The sequence below is a fragment of the Lissotriton helveticus genome, chromosome 5_1 (assembly GCF_964261635.1).
Source record: "Lissotriton helveticus chromosome 5_1, aLisHel1.1, whole genome shotgun sequence".
Lineage (NCBI taxonomy): Eukaryota > Metazoa > Chordata > Amphibia > Caudata > Salamandridae > Lissotriton > Lissotriton helveticus.
In genome coordinates this window covers 367,182,271-367,197,359 of record NC_136065.1, presented here as the reverse complement: position 1 = coordinate 367,197,359, position 15,089 = coordinate 367,182,271, and the positions used below count along the sequence as shown (strand labels likewise).

Here is a 15,089-nt window from a genome sequence, read left to right as displayed (position 1 = left end):
TGAAGGAAGTCTACTAACGGGAGACTTAGGAGCTTCCAAGATCCGACAAATTTATCAAACCCTGGTTACTCACAAGTGGACCAGATGGGGAGAAGTTACGGAAAACCTGGGAGGGCGATACTACAGCTCTCTCAGATGATGACTGAACAGAGTCGCTGCCAACTTTATTAGGTTTTAAACAGCACAATAATTCATTACACTTTGACATACAGTAGTTTCGCAGTCTTTCCTGGATTTTGTAGCCCCAACGCTTTACAGTTGACATAAAAGTGACCTAAGCCCCAAAGACCTCCCTCAACATCTCTAGTCCATGAAGCCCAACCATTTGGCCCACCCTCGGTGGTATTTGGCTTAACACTTGCGCTCTTCATATACTGGTTTTTCCTGCATGGCACACCAATCTAGTCTCCTGCGCCAGTGGGATATAGTAGGAGGGACACGGTCCTTCCAAGTGGTTGCTATATCTTGTTTGGCCACCATGGTGGCCACTCCCAGGAACACTGTCAGTGGTGGAGCCCCCTTCCGCCATGGACTCCATAACTCCCAGGATGAGGTCCAAGGGGCTAAGTGGGACCTACTGCCCCAACGTGGCACTTCAATATCGAGTGAGAGCTGCGCAGGACCGGGCCATATGGTAAAAGTCAGCAGGCTCCTCCGCGTAGCGTGGGCATCATGGAGTCAGGAGAAAGCCAGCACTGTGTCTGACTGGGGTGAGGTAGGCACCGTGGAAATAGAAAATCTGGATCAAAAGCAGACTGGCTGCGATTAGGGGTCATCTGGGGGACCATAAGGGCATCTCGCCAGTCCTCCTCCTCCAAGGGGCCCATTGCTCCCCGCAGTTTCTCAGATGGTCTGAGGTGGTTGGGGAGTTGTTGATGAGAGAATGGTAGATCTGGGACACCCCCACCCCTTTCTCTAGGTACCCATGAGGAGCTTGGCTTCTAGTGGGCTAAACTCAGGGAGTGCAGTGTCCGCAGGGACGTGGAGGGTGATAGCGTGCCAGAGCTGTAGTTATTTATAGAACTAAGAGAAGGGACTATATTTTTTGCAAGTCTAGAAAGGTACGCAGGTGGTTCCCCAACCATACATCCCCAAGGTGCGTAATGACAATTAGATCCATTTCCAGAATCCCTCTAGTGTCAGGCTGTCATTCCACACCTCCTGTGAAATATACAAGGGTATTAGACACACCTCAGGCCTGAGCGCCGGGTCTGCAACGAAGAGAAAAACATTGTCTGCGTACAAGGCAATACTATCTTCATAAGAGCTTTGCCATTGCCAACCTTGTATTTGCGCATCTCACCAGATAAGCCAGGCAAGTTGTTCCATCGCTAGGGCAAGAAGGATGGAGACACGGAGCAACCCTGTCTCGTTCCTCGACGGATAGGGATGACGTCGCAAAGCACACCATTTAGGAGTACCCGGGCTGATGGCTTTATTTTTATTTATAAAGTTTTGTATCGCGCAAACAAGACCCAGATTGGTATCAGAGCCCTTCACAATTTGGATTGTCGGCAGTGCAAAAGGGGGGGGGGGGACGTCATTTGAGAATGCATGCAAGGACCAGTGAAGAGGGGGGTATCAAAATAGCATTACATTTAGATAATATAAAAGTGTGCTTGGAGAATAACAAACATAACGTATGATAGTATAACCAAACAACTCTGGGCTTCACAAGTGATAGACTCATTTAGTAGTTAATACAAGGGCAGTGAGTGAGATAGACGAGCCATGGTCATTTAATGCAAGAACTTGTTCATAAGGAATATTTTCACTTCCTTTTTTAAAGAAGCTGTTGATAAGATTCTGTGGACTTCTGGTGGGAGAGGGTTTCAAATCTTCAGGGCGGAACCGGAGAAAGCGCTGTGCTGCATTCTCTTTTTGCGGAAAATCTGTGGTTTCAAGAGGAAAGAGTTTGCCCTTCTTGATGGCCTGCCCCCTTCTAATAGTTCTAGCTTTTGCACCAGGTAACCAGGGTATCATGATGGAGGGCTGTGCGAGTTATGCAGACAATCTTTAGTTATATTTTTGCTTCAAATGACAACCAATTTAGGTATTTTAGGGATGGGGAAATGTGAGCATTTCTCTTTGTACCCGTAATCAGTCTGGCTGCGGCATTCAAGGAAGCACTTAGTGGTCCCAAGATATATATTTGGGAAGGCCACAGAGCATAGCACTGCCATAGTCTAGCCTTGGCAAAACCAGCAGTTGAGCCACCTGCTTGAGGTCATCTTGTGGAAGGAATGGTGTGAGATTCTGAAGTATACTCATCTAGCGGTTAGCACCCTTGCATACCTTACTGACAAGATTCTTCATGTTCAGGTGCGTGTCTAGGGTGATTCCGAAAGATTTGGCTGAGTCAATAATATGAGGAGAGCAGTTAAAGGCTGTGAATAGTTTCATCCAGCGGTCTATCTTGGGGATGTGATTAGGCAGAGATATGGGAAGGAATTCAGTTTTGGAGGTGTTGAGCAGGATGTGGTTCTCAGAAGAGGTGATTTTCAGGTAAAGTTGTGTGTCATTCGCATAGATGTGAAAAAGAGTGTTTGTAGAATATAGTGCATTTGCTAAAGGTTCCATGAATATGTTAGAGTATAGGAGATAAAGCAGACCCTTGTGGAATAGAGCACACATATAAGCCTCCAAAAGTGTGGACTGAATCCTGCTTTCAGTAGTACACTCTACATGTATTGCCAATCCACCGTATCAAAGGCTTTATTAAGTCTATCTGTAGCAACGCCAATTAAGGTGAGAGATAGAGATGGGGCAGTGCTACGTGCAGACGCCGTAAGCAGTTCCTCGTGCTACGATGGGGCATAAAGCCACATTGATCAGGGTGTATTAGAGTGACAAGTACAGATTTAAGGCGTGAAGCGGATGTATGACGTTACAACGCATGCTTTTACATCGCATGCCTTTACAACGCGGTTTTTACATCGCATACCATTACAACGCATAGCGCTTTTGGGTGTTGGATAGTGAATAGTTTAATTTACTATTCCAACTCCAGTCCCCGTGGACACTAGGGAAGGTTATTGGATAGTAAATTAACCTATTCCCTATCCTAGAGCGCCCCCCAGCGCAATGCGTTGTAATGGTTTGCGTTGTAATGACCGCGTTGTAATGGTAGTGCGTTGTAAAAGTTTCGTTGTAAGTGATGTTTCCCCGTGAAGCTAGGATGGTGGCATACATTTTGACTTCAGTGTTAATGAGAGATCGGATGGTAGTCTGAGCATGAGGGTGATGGTGGGTGTGTCTTGGGGATAACCACAGGTCAATGTCTGGTGGGAAGGGGCTTCTTCATAGAGGGTGTGAAGGGGTGGTGCCAAAATAGCTTTAAACACAGCATAATATTCTGCCAGGAACCCATCCGGGCCCATCGTCTTCCCAGTCGCCACTAATGAGACTGCTTTATCGACCTCTTCCAGCGAGATAGGCTGGTCCAGCCAGTACGTGTCAAGTCAGGTTCCGACGGCCGTTTGAGAGGGACATCCCGCAGTAACTGGGGGTTAGAGTCTGGTCCTAGGGATAGTATTGCTGAACAGAGGAGCGCGTAATAGTCAGCGAAGGACTGTGCGATGGCGGTAGGGGCGCATTGTGTGTGTCCCTTCGCATCCTGAATCTGTTGAACTATCCTGTTGGCTTGGGGGGGGAAACGCGAGCCAATAAAGAACGTCACCGTTTTTATCTCCCCACCCATATACTCGGGTCGCAGATGACCTTCCCATCAGTTTGCGTGTTTCTATGGAGACATGGCATATTTCTTCCCGCAGAACTTAGAGATGCTGGAAGCCAACGTAGTGGTCTGCTGCAGTAGTGGCCTGTTCCAGACTAAGAGCCCGGGCCTCTAGCTGGGAGAGGTGTTCCTCTCGGACCAAGCTTAACCTGGGAGTCAACCGCTCCTTTGTTATGACGGAAGTATTGCTTAATCTTCTCCCTAATTGCTTATTTATAGTCCCTGTCTTGGAGAAACCAGGCATTAAATCACCAAATGAGGCATAAGACGCCTGTAGGGCCTCCTAAGCGAAGGAGGAGAGGAGATTGGTTTGCTATTCCTCAAGCGAGGATTTCAATATTGGCTCAAATACGACACTCGGGGGCGGGCATAAATATCAAATCAATGCGGGTGTGATGATTTGATTTTCACATTTATAGAGTGCACTGTGACCCTACGGGTATCCTGGCGTTTGCACATGTGAACAAGATTCTGAGAGCAAGGAGGATGTATATTCAGAGGTTAGAAAATGTTGCAGCTATATCTTAGGAAACAACCAGGTCTTTAATCTTTTTCTAAATTGTAACAAGTTTTCCACCTGCCTAAGTTCGGCTGGAAGTTTATTCCAGGCTAATGCTGCTGCAGTACTGAAAGCTCTACCTCCTGTATTGGCTTTCCTAACCCTGGGTACTCTTACCAATTTAGCAGAAGAGGAGCGAAGATTGCGCACTGGAATATACCACTCAAATCTCTTTTGTAATGGCTTTGGCCCAAGACCATTCAGAGGCTTAAAACCTACGCAGAGGTAGGATCGAAACCACTCCAGTGCCAGACCTCCAACTCTTGCCCCTGCGAGCCTATCCAGTAGAATATTGTAGTTGACCGAATCAAATGCGGTGGTCAGGTCCACCAAAATCAGAATTGCTGATTGCCCCCTGTCCGCTCGCATTCGAAGATCATCCAATACGGTCACTAACGCTGTCTCCGTCCCATGTCCTGGACAGAAACCAAACTGCACATCCTCCAGTTTCATGTTGACCTCAAGAAACTGATGATGAGCAGTAAAGGTGTGTGTATATTGGAGCTATCTGGGATTCCATGTTCACCACGTGTCACATAAGCGAAGTCTGGATGCCCATTCCAGAAGTCATTTAGCACCCAGCCACCAACGGTGGGGGAGAATCCCTGTAGCATGGACTACATTAAAGTCACCTCCCATCACTGTCAGGGCTTCTGGGGGAAGAGAGGACAGTAACTCTACCATGTCTCGGAGGGAGGGTTCAGGGGCTGCTGGAGGAACAAAGATCGAGACTAGGTTGAGGGTTGCGGCCCCTAGACTCCCAGTGAGGGCCACAAAGTGTCCTTGGAGATCTCAGACCTCCCGGGTGACTGAGAAAGAGAAGGAGCAGCACAGGACAATTGCCATACCACGAGAGACTCATGAAAATCCAGTAAGGTAAACTCTATTGTATCCCTGGAGCACGAGGAAAGGATAGGTATTTCCCATGAGATGCATTTCCTAGAGCAGAAGGACGTTAGGGGTGGATCTCGGAATATTTTAGGCTAGCTACGCTTTCACGCTATCTAGTAGCCCGTTGACATTCCATGAAAGAATCTGAAAGAGCTCTCCATCTAGTGGTGCAAAGTCATGTTTACTAGTTATTAAAAAGTGAGGACGTCTATGTGACGTGCATGGGCATTTGATTGTCTGGTCCCAGGGGCTCCGGTGGAGGCATCGCCCTGTCGTGAGATCTGTAAGCTTGCGGACCAAAAGGGTCATGCCAAGTGCTGAAAGTGAAAAGAAAAATGTACAACAACAATGAGAACCGGTTCCCAACCACCCCTCAACCAACCCCCACTCCATACTTCTTTCAAGGAAGCATCTGTCAACCTAGTAAAGAAAACTAAAACAATAACAAGACAAACTTTGGCGCAGAGTGGCGGAACCTTCCATATTACAGGATTTAGCATGCTTCAGGAGTCAGGGACAGTCACAATACTGTGTTCTTTGTCAGATCTTTGGACTCCGGGAAACGTCAGTGTCCGCTAAACTGGTAGCAGGAGGAGTGAAAGGGCATCTGCAGGACAATCAGGGTTCCAGGAAATTCGGTCAAGCCCCTCGCGACCCTGACAGGTGATGGAGGCTACTCTTCGAGCATTGCAACCTCTGTGGGTGCATCTTCTGAGGCTTAATATCTTTGTTCATTGCAGGTCGGGTATGGGAGGCAGAGGAGGAAGCAGAGGCCTGCGGATGGAGCAGGCGCTCTTCGGTTGCCCACGTCCATGCTTCCTCTGGGGTGTCAAAGAAAGGGGTTTTATTGTTGGAAACCAATCTAAGTAGGGCTGGAAACAGGAGTCTGCATTTCAGATTGAGGGCCTGTAGTTTTTGCTTGACCGCAGTGTAGGACCGACGCTATGCCTGTACCTCTTTGGTGAGGTCTGAGAAGATCCTAATTTTACTCCCTTGATAGGACAAGTCAAGATGCGATCAGGCTTCATGCAGGATGGCATCCCTGTCCATAAAGTTAAGAATCTTGGCAATGGTCAGCCTGTGTAGGGCTCTCGGCAGCAGATTAGGTGCAAGAGCTCGATGGGCTTGCTCCACGTTTAAAAGTTGAGTGCGCTACGGGGGTGTAGGCGCATCCCTGTGGTGGGCACACTTATGTGGAGCTGTGTGTGGTGAGACAACACAGTGGTTTCCAAACAATTGTGATCAATAAAGTTCCAAAGTTGAATGTTGCGGGTAAGTATTTAATCCAGATTTGTCATATGCAATAAATCATATTATATTCATATGAATTAGCAGACCATCAGTTCATATCGTCTGAAATTGTACATAGCTCCGATGCATTTCGGACAATGCTGTCCTTTCTCAAGGAGCTCTAAAAACAAAAAGGATATATAGCCACATCAATATCATTGAAAGTTGAAAGATGTAAAAACATGCAATATACTTCAATGTGTCAAGGTTGGTATGACAATAATTCAACATACATCAAACGCGAAGCAAGCAGACTGTGAAAATTAAATGGGGATGGCTAAGGGAGCGTAAATGAGGGAACCTGGGGGAGCGTGAGACCAAAAGGTGTGGACATAGTAAATCCGGTAAGTCATGCGGGCTTAATGAAGCGGGTTTAATGAGGCACAGTATCATGGATCGGGTGCGGGGACGCGGGATCAGAAGAGTGCTCGAGTTTTAACACGGGAGCAAGTAAATAGTGGTTGCGAGGTTCACGAGCAACAGAGGAGCAGCTCAATCAGCTAGCGGTCCCAAAAGGGTGTGCAGAACGCTGAATCTTTACTAGGTAGCGCGGTTCGCTCGGTTACAGGAAAGAGTGATGTTATCAAGCTTACCGAGTCAGTCTCATCAGCAGGACCGATGAAGGCGGTCTGTGAAGGTGAAACTCCGCGGAGTGAATGCGGAGTTTAGGAAGAGGGTGTAAAAACGGAAAACGGACTGGGTAACAAAGTGGATGGGTCTGGTTACAGGGAGCGGGGGTGGTCATCTTGGAAGGGGAATGGGAAGGGACCTTCCTGCTTCAATAAAGTGGCGTAAAATTACAAAGAATAACGGTATCAATCGCAACAGCAAGACAATGTTACAATGCATCAACAGGTGCCCGAGGGCGGCATTATAAATAGCAACTTAGTTCAGTCCGGTCATTAAGACCAAAAGGTTTCTGTGTTTGTAGCCTGTACATCCAGGCTGTTTCTCTCTGCAGCAGTGCTTTGTTGTTGTCTCTGCCTTCTTTTAGTTGAACAATCTCGAGAACCAGATATTTAAGTTGGGATATATTGTGATTCGCTTCATTAAAATGAAGCGCAATATTAGATTTGGAATTCTTGGTCCTGATATTAGACTTGTGCTCGTTCAATCTTGTTTTGATTTTCCTACTTGTCTTTCCCACATATGTTTTGCCGCATGGGCACTTCAGGAGGTAGATCAAGTTCGAAGAGTCGCATGTAGCATCGACGTTCAATTTGATGTTGAACCCTCTCATTGGGTGGCAGATCGTGTTGCCTTTAATCACATTGTTGCAATTACTGCAATGGTAGCATGGCCGAGTTCCAGTGTGGGTAATGGATGTATTTACAGCAAGAGGCTTGGATAGGATCTCCTTAAAGTTCATGGGCCTGGTGTAGGCAAAGATCGGAGGATCATGAAAGAGATCGCCGAAATCCGGTTCTGATGACAGGATGCGCCAGTGTTTCATGATGATCTGTTTATATTGGTTGCTTGAGGTCGAGTACCTTGAAACCAATACCATTCTCTGGCTTTCCGTTTTAGGTTTACTGGCTAAGGCATCAGTTCTTGAGATATTGGATGCGCGATCCATGGCGTCTTTAAGGATAGTTTCAGGATATCCTCTCCGTTGGAATCTAGCTGCCATGTCAGTGATTTGGTTCCTTCTGATGTTGGGATCAGAAACGATCCTGGTTACTCTCAGCATCTGGCTGTAAGGTAAGTGTTTCTTGAGAGAGTCTCGATGGAAGCTGCTATACAGTAACGCATTGTTGCGGTCTGTAGATTTCCTGTAAAGATCCGTCTGTATACCTTGTGGGGTTATTTGAATAAGCACATCCAAGAAGGCAATTTCTTGGTGGTTGATGTTCCAAGTGAAGTCTATACGATCGTCCTTAGTATTAAGGTCCGTTAAGGCCCATTCTAGACTTTCTTGGGAGCCTTTCCAAATGAAAAGTAGGTCGTCAATATAACGTGTATAAAGTTTGAGGTTGTCCATCCACATTCTGTTCTGATATATGTGGCTGTGTTCGAAGTTACCCATGTATAGGTTCGCATAGGTAGGAGCCGCACAATTCCCCATAGCCATTCCGGACATTTGTAAGTACCAGGTTTGGTCATGTTCGAAATAACTGTGGTACAGTGTGTATACCATCAGTTCAAGGATGAAAGGTTTCAGGGAGTCGTTGATTCCTGATGAAAGCAAGGCTTGTTCCACCGCGTTAATGCCTCCTTCGTGCGGGATGGAGGTATATAAGCTTCTAACATCTGCGGTGCAGAGTATCAGTTTCTCATTCTCAACAAAGTTCAATGTCAATAATTTATTGAGCAGTTGTGTAGTGTCCTTAATGTAACTGGGTAAAGATTGGACCATTGGTTGCAAGTATCGGTCTATGAATTTGCCAGTGGGCTCATGAATTGATCCTCTAGTGGAAACAATTGGGCGAAATGGTGGATCCAATAAGTTTTTGTGTATCTTCGGGAGCATGGTTATTGACGGGCTCCGTGGGTGTTCAATGATTAGATATTTCTTTGTTCTTTCTTCGATAACTCCATCAGTTGTGGCTTTGTTAACGATAGACACTAGTTCCTTTTTATATTCATGCGTGGGATTACCGTCTAAAGGTAAGTAAACATTCCTATCCATGACGTGTTCTATGGTTCTCTGTCTGTAGAGATCCGTATTGAGGATGACAAGAGCGCCTCCTTTGTCAGCTTTCACACATTTTATCGCCGGATTTTTAGCAATGTTTCTGAGCGTGTCCATGTCTTTGATCGTGATGTTCTTATGAGTTTTTTTACGAAAGTTGATCTTGGAAATATCCTGTTTCACTAGAGTTTCGAACGTGTCGATGCTTTTGTGACTGACTGGTGGTATGAAGGTACTGGAGGGTCGTAAACCCAAAAGTTCATCTGGTTTTGGATGGTAGTAGGATCCAGGACTTTTTCAAAGAAGTGTTTGAGGCGAAGTTTCCTTGTAAGTTTGAACGTGCTAACGTCCAATTCAAGGAGGTTGGTGTCACTGGTGGGAACGAAAGTCATGCCTTTTTGCAGAATCTTAGTTTCGTGTTCAGTCAGGATAGTGTTCGAGATGTTGATCACTAGCGGTGCTTCCTGGTTTTCTTGTTGGGCTTCGGGGGTTGTTGAATTTCTCCGTTTCCTTTTTCCAGCCCTCTTCCCCCGTCGGGGTCTGCGGTTTTGTCTGTGCCTTCCCCTAAAAAAGACTCAGTGGAGGTTAGGTCGAAGTTTAGAGTTGTAGGTGTTTCACTAGATGCTTGAGCAGACGTGGTTGGTCCTGCGGGTGTTCTTCTTGGGGGTCTGTTGGTGTTATCACTCCCTGAAGATGAGGTATCTGTATTGGGGTTAAAGGGTTTATTTCTCCGACGTTGCGCATAAACATCAGCCCACGTATATACCTCCCCTAGCTTGTAGTCCAGGGTATCCCGTCGAAATTTACGTATCTTCCTCTCATTTATTTATCTTGTGTGTCTGTCCAGTTGAGCAGAAATTTCTTCTAGTGTAGCTTTTAGATCTTCAGGGGTACTCAGTTCTTTTAATTCACTTTCAAGAGTTGTAATCTCCTGGGTGAGATCAGTTAATATGCCAGATAGTTCCTCCACAATTAACAAGATTAAGTCAAGGCTGCACTTATTGAGGATTGCGTTCCATCTCTCAATAAATTGTTTGGAGTTTTTACAGAGTGACGGTTTCAATGCGATCCGTAGGCCACGGGGAATGCGGAGTACCTTATGATATTTTATCAAGGTGTTGGCGTGTAGTTTCTGATTAATTTGGCGTCTTGATAGATAAAGCAGTTGCTTGACGCATTGTTCCTTTGTTCTGCTGGTCGCAGTTTGTGTTAGATCATCGCTAATCAAAGCGTATATCCTCTCTGTAGCATCTGTGTCAAAAGCTAGGGTTTCAGCTCGTGCTTCAGTGGATTTGGATATCTCTTCGTACTGCATGTTGTTAGGTGCGTGCTGCCTGCCCCGCGAACAGTAAGGGAAAGTATACCAAATGAAATGGGCGTGGCGCACCGCTTGTTTATCAAAGTTTTTTGAAAAAGGTGAACAGAGTATCAAGGTAAAGGTGCTCCTACAGGCGGCGTAACTGTTCAGGGTACGTCCTGAATGGTTGAAAAGTTGAGTGCGCTACGGGGGTGTAGGCGCATCCCTGTGGTGGGCACACTTATGTGGAGCTGTGTGTGGTGAGACAACACAGTGGTTTCCAAACAATTGTGATCAATAAAGTTCCAAAGTTGAATGTTGCGGGTAAGTATTTAATCCAGATTTGTCATATGCAATAAATCATATTATATTCATATGAATTAGCAGACCATCAGTTCATATCGTCTGAAATTGTACATAGCTCCGATGCATTTCGGACAATGCTGTCCTTTCTCAAGGAGCTCTAAAAACAAAAAGGATATATAGCCACATCAATATCATTGAAAGTTGAAAGATGTAAAAACATGCAATATACTTCAATGTGTCAAGGTTGGTATGACAATAATTCAACATACATCAAACGCGGAGCAAGCAGACTGTGAAAATTAAATGGGGATGGCTAAGGGAGCGTAAATGAGGGAACCTGGGGGAGCGTGAGACCAAAAGGTGTGGACATAGTAAATCCGGTAAGTCATGCGGGCTTAATGAAGCGGGTTTAATGAGGCACAGTATCATGGATCGGGTGCGGGGACGCGGGATCAGAAGAGTGCTCGAGTTTTAACACGGGAGCAAGTAAATAGTGGTTGCGAGGTTCACGAGCAACAGAGGAGCAGCTCAATCAGCTAGCGGTCCCAAAAGGGTGTGCAGAACGCTGAATCTTTACTAGGTAGCGCGGTTCGCTCGGTTACAGGAAAGAGTGATGTTATCAAGCTTACCGAGTCAGTCTCATCAGCAGGACCGATGAAGGCGGTCTGTGAAGGTGAAACTCCGCGGAGTGAATGCGGAGTTTAGGAAGAGGGTGTAAAAACGGAAAACGGACTGGGTAACAAAGTGGATGGGTCTGGTTACAGGGAGCGGGGGTGGTCATCTTGGAAGGGGAATGGGAAGGGACCTTCCTGCTTCAATAAAGTGGCGTAAAATTACAAAGAATAACGGTATCAATCGCAACAGCAAGACAATGTTACAATGCATCAACAGGTGCCCGAGGGCGGCATTATAAATAGCAACTTAGTTCAGTCCGGTCATTAAGACCACGTTTAACCACGGCCAGGCCTCTACGAAGGCCACAACTTGTGTGGGTCCCGCTCCTTCGGGGAAGCCCACCAGGGGGGGTTGTTTCAACAGGAGCGGTTTTCGACATCCTCCGCTCGCCTATGAAGTTCATTGTGTGGGACAGCAGCAATGTGACTTGCTCTTTCAAAGTCACTACTTCATCCTCCACTGTGGAGAGGCGGGATTCAGCTTCTGATATGTGAATCAAGAGGAGCGTATGGCTTGAAGGATCATGGCAAGATCCCTCCGGGGGGGCCTTGCCCAAATCGGCCTCACCAGTTTTGGCCTTGCCTTTGGTGTACTGTTCCATGTGGGTCTGAGGTGGAGGAAGTTTTGTCACCTTGTCTTTCTCAATGGTTAGGTCGTGGTGGATGAGATGTTGATCCTAGAATACAATTCCTGGTCACTTTTGGGGGTATCTTCACCAGGACCCCCATCAAGTCAGGCATTCGGGATGTCAAAGCAATCCTACTCTTCCCCCATCACTCCCAGTCCTGCTGCAGCTCGTTTCCCTAAGGTTGTAGGTGTGGGAGGGGGAGGAAGGGCATTCCAAGCCCCGACTCACAGCCCGCAGTGGTGGGGCCACCTCAACGTCTGGGTATGGTATGGTCGTATGGCTCTGTTGATGTGCCACCCTAGTCAGGGGAAGCTTCAGTGTTGGCGCCCTTGTAGTGGTTACCATTTGACTTAGTTGCCGCACCTGATACTTGTCTTCCGCCACTCTGTCCGCCTATCTCGGTGACCTAGGGGACCAAAGCCTGTCTGCAGCCTTCAACCAAGGAGTGATCACTGAAGAGAAAATGGGCCCAATTAGCCTGGTTGCGACCTCTGGATGGGAGGGGGCCTATGGCACGTCCTGTCCCTTGCTTGATGTCGGGCGTTTCCTTCTATTTCCTTGGTCTAGCGCTTCACGCCTGAACTGCTCCCTCTGGGTCTGGGTTTATTTATTTATTTATTTTTATTTATTTTTTACAAAAAACAGTGGTCCCTACATGTGGACAAGATAACATACAAAAATCATTAATCATACACCTGATAAGTAGTATGTCTTTTGTCCAGCCGGACAAGACAATTTATTTTAAATGTTCTGGTTGATAAAGTGAATTTTAAGAACCAAAAAAGATAACAAGTTGGCACAGCCGTGACCCACAACAATCAAGACAAAACAACAAAGAAATGGCCAAAAGGGCAAAGCGAAAATCTGTCTGTATACTTGTGGTCAGTGCTACAGACTCAATCTCTTAAACATAACCATACCATTGCATCAAATAATATAGCATTTTCACAATACCTACGACTTCCGTCATGTAACACTGATGGCAGCACCCCCACTCTGAAAATTGTAACAGCACCACTGCTTGACCGAAAGATAAAAGGGCAATCAAGCAATGGTCTCAAGGTGGCCACAATAGTGTCATTCATAAACCTGTGTAACAGCCATTATAACGCTGCCTTTACCACACATGGTAAGTATTGGTAAGATCTATATATATATAGCGGTTAGGGGTGGGCAGTGATAAAGGTTGATAAGGGTAATATTAGAGTTTATGGGCGGTAGAGGTCATTTTAGGGTTTAGGGGAGTGTAGTGGTACTGGGTGTTAATGGTGTTTTCAGGACTTAGCGGCGAGTAGTAAAAGAAGGCTAGGAGTAAATTGAATAGAAGGGGCGGTGATGGGGATGGTTTCTCCCCTCCCCAAAAAATACATATAATATTAAATATAAATATTTTATTATACTTACCACACATTGTAAAGGCTGTGTGGAAAAGCATGCATGGCAAAGGCATGCATTGTACTGTCAGACATCCCGCAGGATGAATGTTCATTGTACTGGCCAATTTCTCTCTTGCATGTGGAAACTAGGATCTTGGACAAAGTATGGTAGCCCGACTGGAAGAGGTAATAACTGCATTCATGCATCCAGACCAATCAGGTGTTATGCCCCACATAAGTACTACAAAGTTTATAAGGAGATTGTGTGGCGTGGCATATACTGAGAACGTAACTAAACCAGCAGTAGTGTTGTCACTGAATGCATCAAAGGCATTTGACTCCCTTAAGGAACCCTACTTATTAGAGGTCCTTAAAAATATGGGTCTTTGCTCAAATATGTGGCAAGGCTCAAACTATTATACAGATATACAATAGATAGAGTCGATATAAATTGTATAATTTCAGTGTCATCCCCACTCGGAAGAGGAACAAGGCAAGGCTGCCCACTTTCCCCAATGATCTTTGCCTTAGAAGCCCTGGTCAGTTGGATATGGGGAGATGCTTTGATTAAGCGTTCAAGGTGGGATAAGGAATGGGGTGAATGGCTCGCATATGCGGATTACACCCTCCTCTGTGCAGCACAACCGGAAACCTCCGTAGACATGGCACCACAAATGTATTGAATATTTTGGATATACATTTTAACTGCGGAAAATCAGTACTGTCCCATTAACTGCCTGGGCTGTGGCCCAAATCTCCAGCTGTCCACTAGAGTAAATCAGAAGGGGCTCACATTCCTGTGTATACAGATCACACAGGACTCAGACAAATTATTTAATTGTAATATGTACAATTTACTGAATAGATTAAGGGACCAAGTAAAATGCACCTATTATCATTGGAGCGAACAGACATCTTAAAAATAATAGTGCTTTCTAAGTCCCTATATGCCCTCAGACAAAAACAACTTACTAGGTTCCCAGAGTGTTTCCTTCAGAAACTGGAGTGTGAAATCAGATAACTTCTATGGGTTGGGGGTTCACTACTAATATCACTTCAGAAGTTGGTCAGGGGTGCCTACGACTGAGCGACTGCACTTTTGGACTTCCGCGCATGCTACTGGCTTCACAACTTGCATTTCTGAAAGAAAGTTTTTTTCTCCTTGGGAGGGACCATGGATCATTGGGGACGCCTTTGGGTCACAAGATTACATAGCTGCATTATGTGTGTGTGTGTGTGGGGGGGGGGGGGTAGGGGGAGAAGACGTAGGGAAACAACTGATCGGCCCAGGGGAAGTGGGAAGAGCCTAGCAGGCTGTGACAAAACACCTTGAATGGGAGGAGTTCTGACAAAAGAAATCCCCTATAGGACAGAAGTTGAAAAGAAGTAAGCAATTTCCAAGAATTTTAAAAAATGGGACCTAGTTGGAATAAATGACGTAGGTGATGTGAGGGCCCGAGCACACAGTTCTTAAAAATTGAATATGAAATGACAGATGCAGAGATGTTTCGCTACATGGAGCCTAAGTCTGTCACTGCAGTACACGGTGTTAAAACAACAAATAGAAGGTAGTTCACCACTGGAAGATAGAATCCGGACTGGTCCTGTTACCAAGAAGATAATATCAATAAAATAGAAGAAATTAAGTAACAACTCAAAGGTATCACAAACTGATGGACAAGTTGATAGTATATCTAGA

The 15,089-nt window shown here is 45.8% G+C and overlaps 1 protein-coding gene across 1 annotated transcript in view; it reads left to right on the top strand.

Annotated features, from left to right (window-relative positions):
- The window catches only part of LOC144753167 (uncharacterized), a 334,464-nt gene that overhangs the window by 180,227 nt on the left and 139,148 nt on the right, over positions 1-15,089 (top strand). The window lies entirely within an intron of this gene.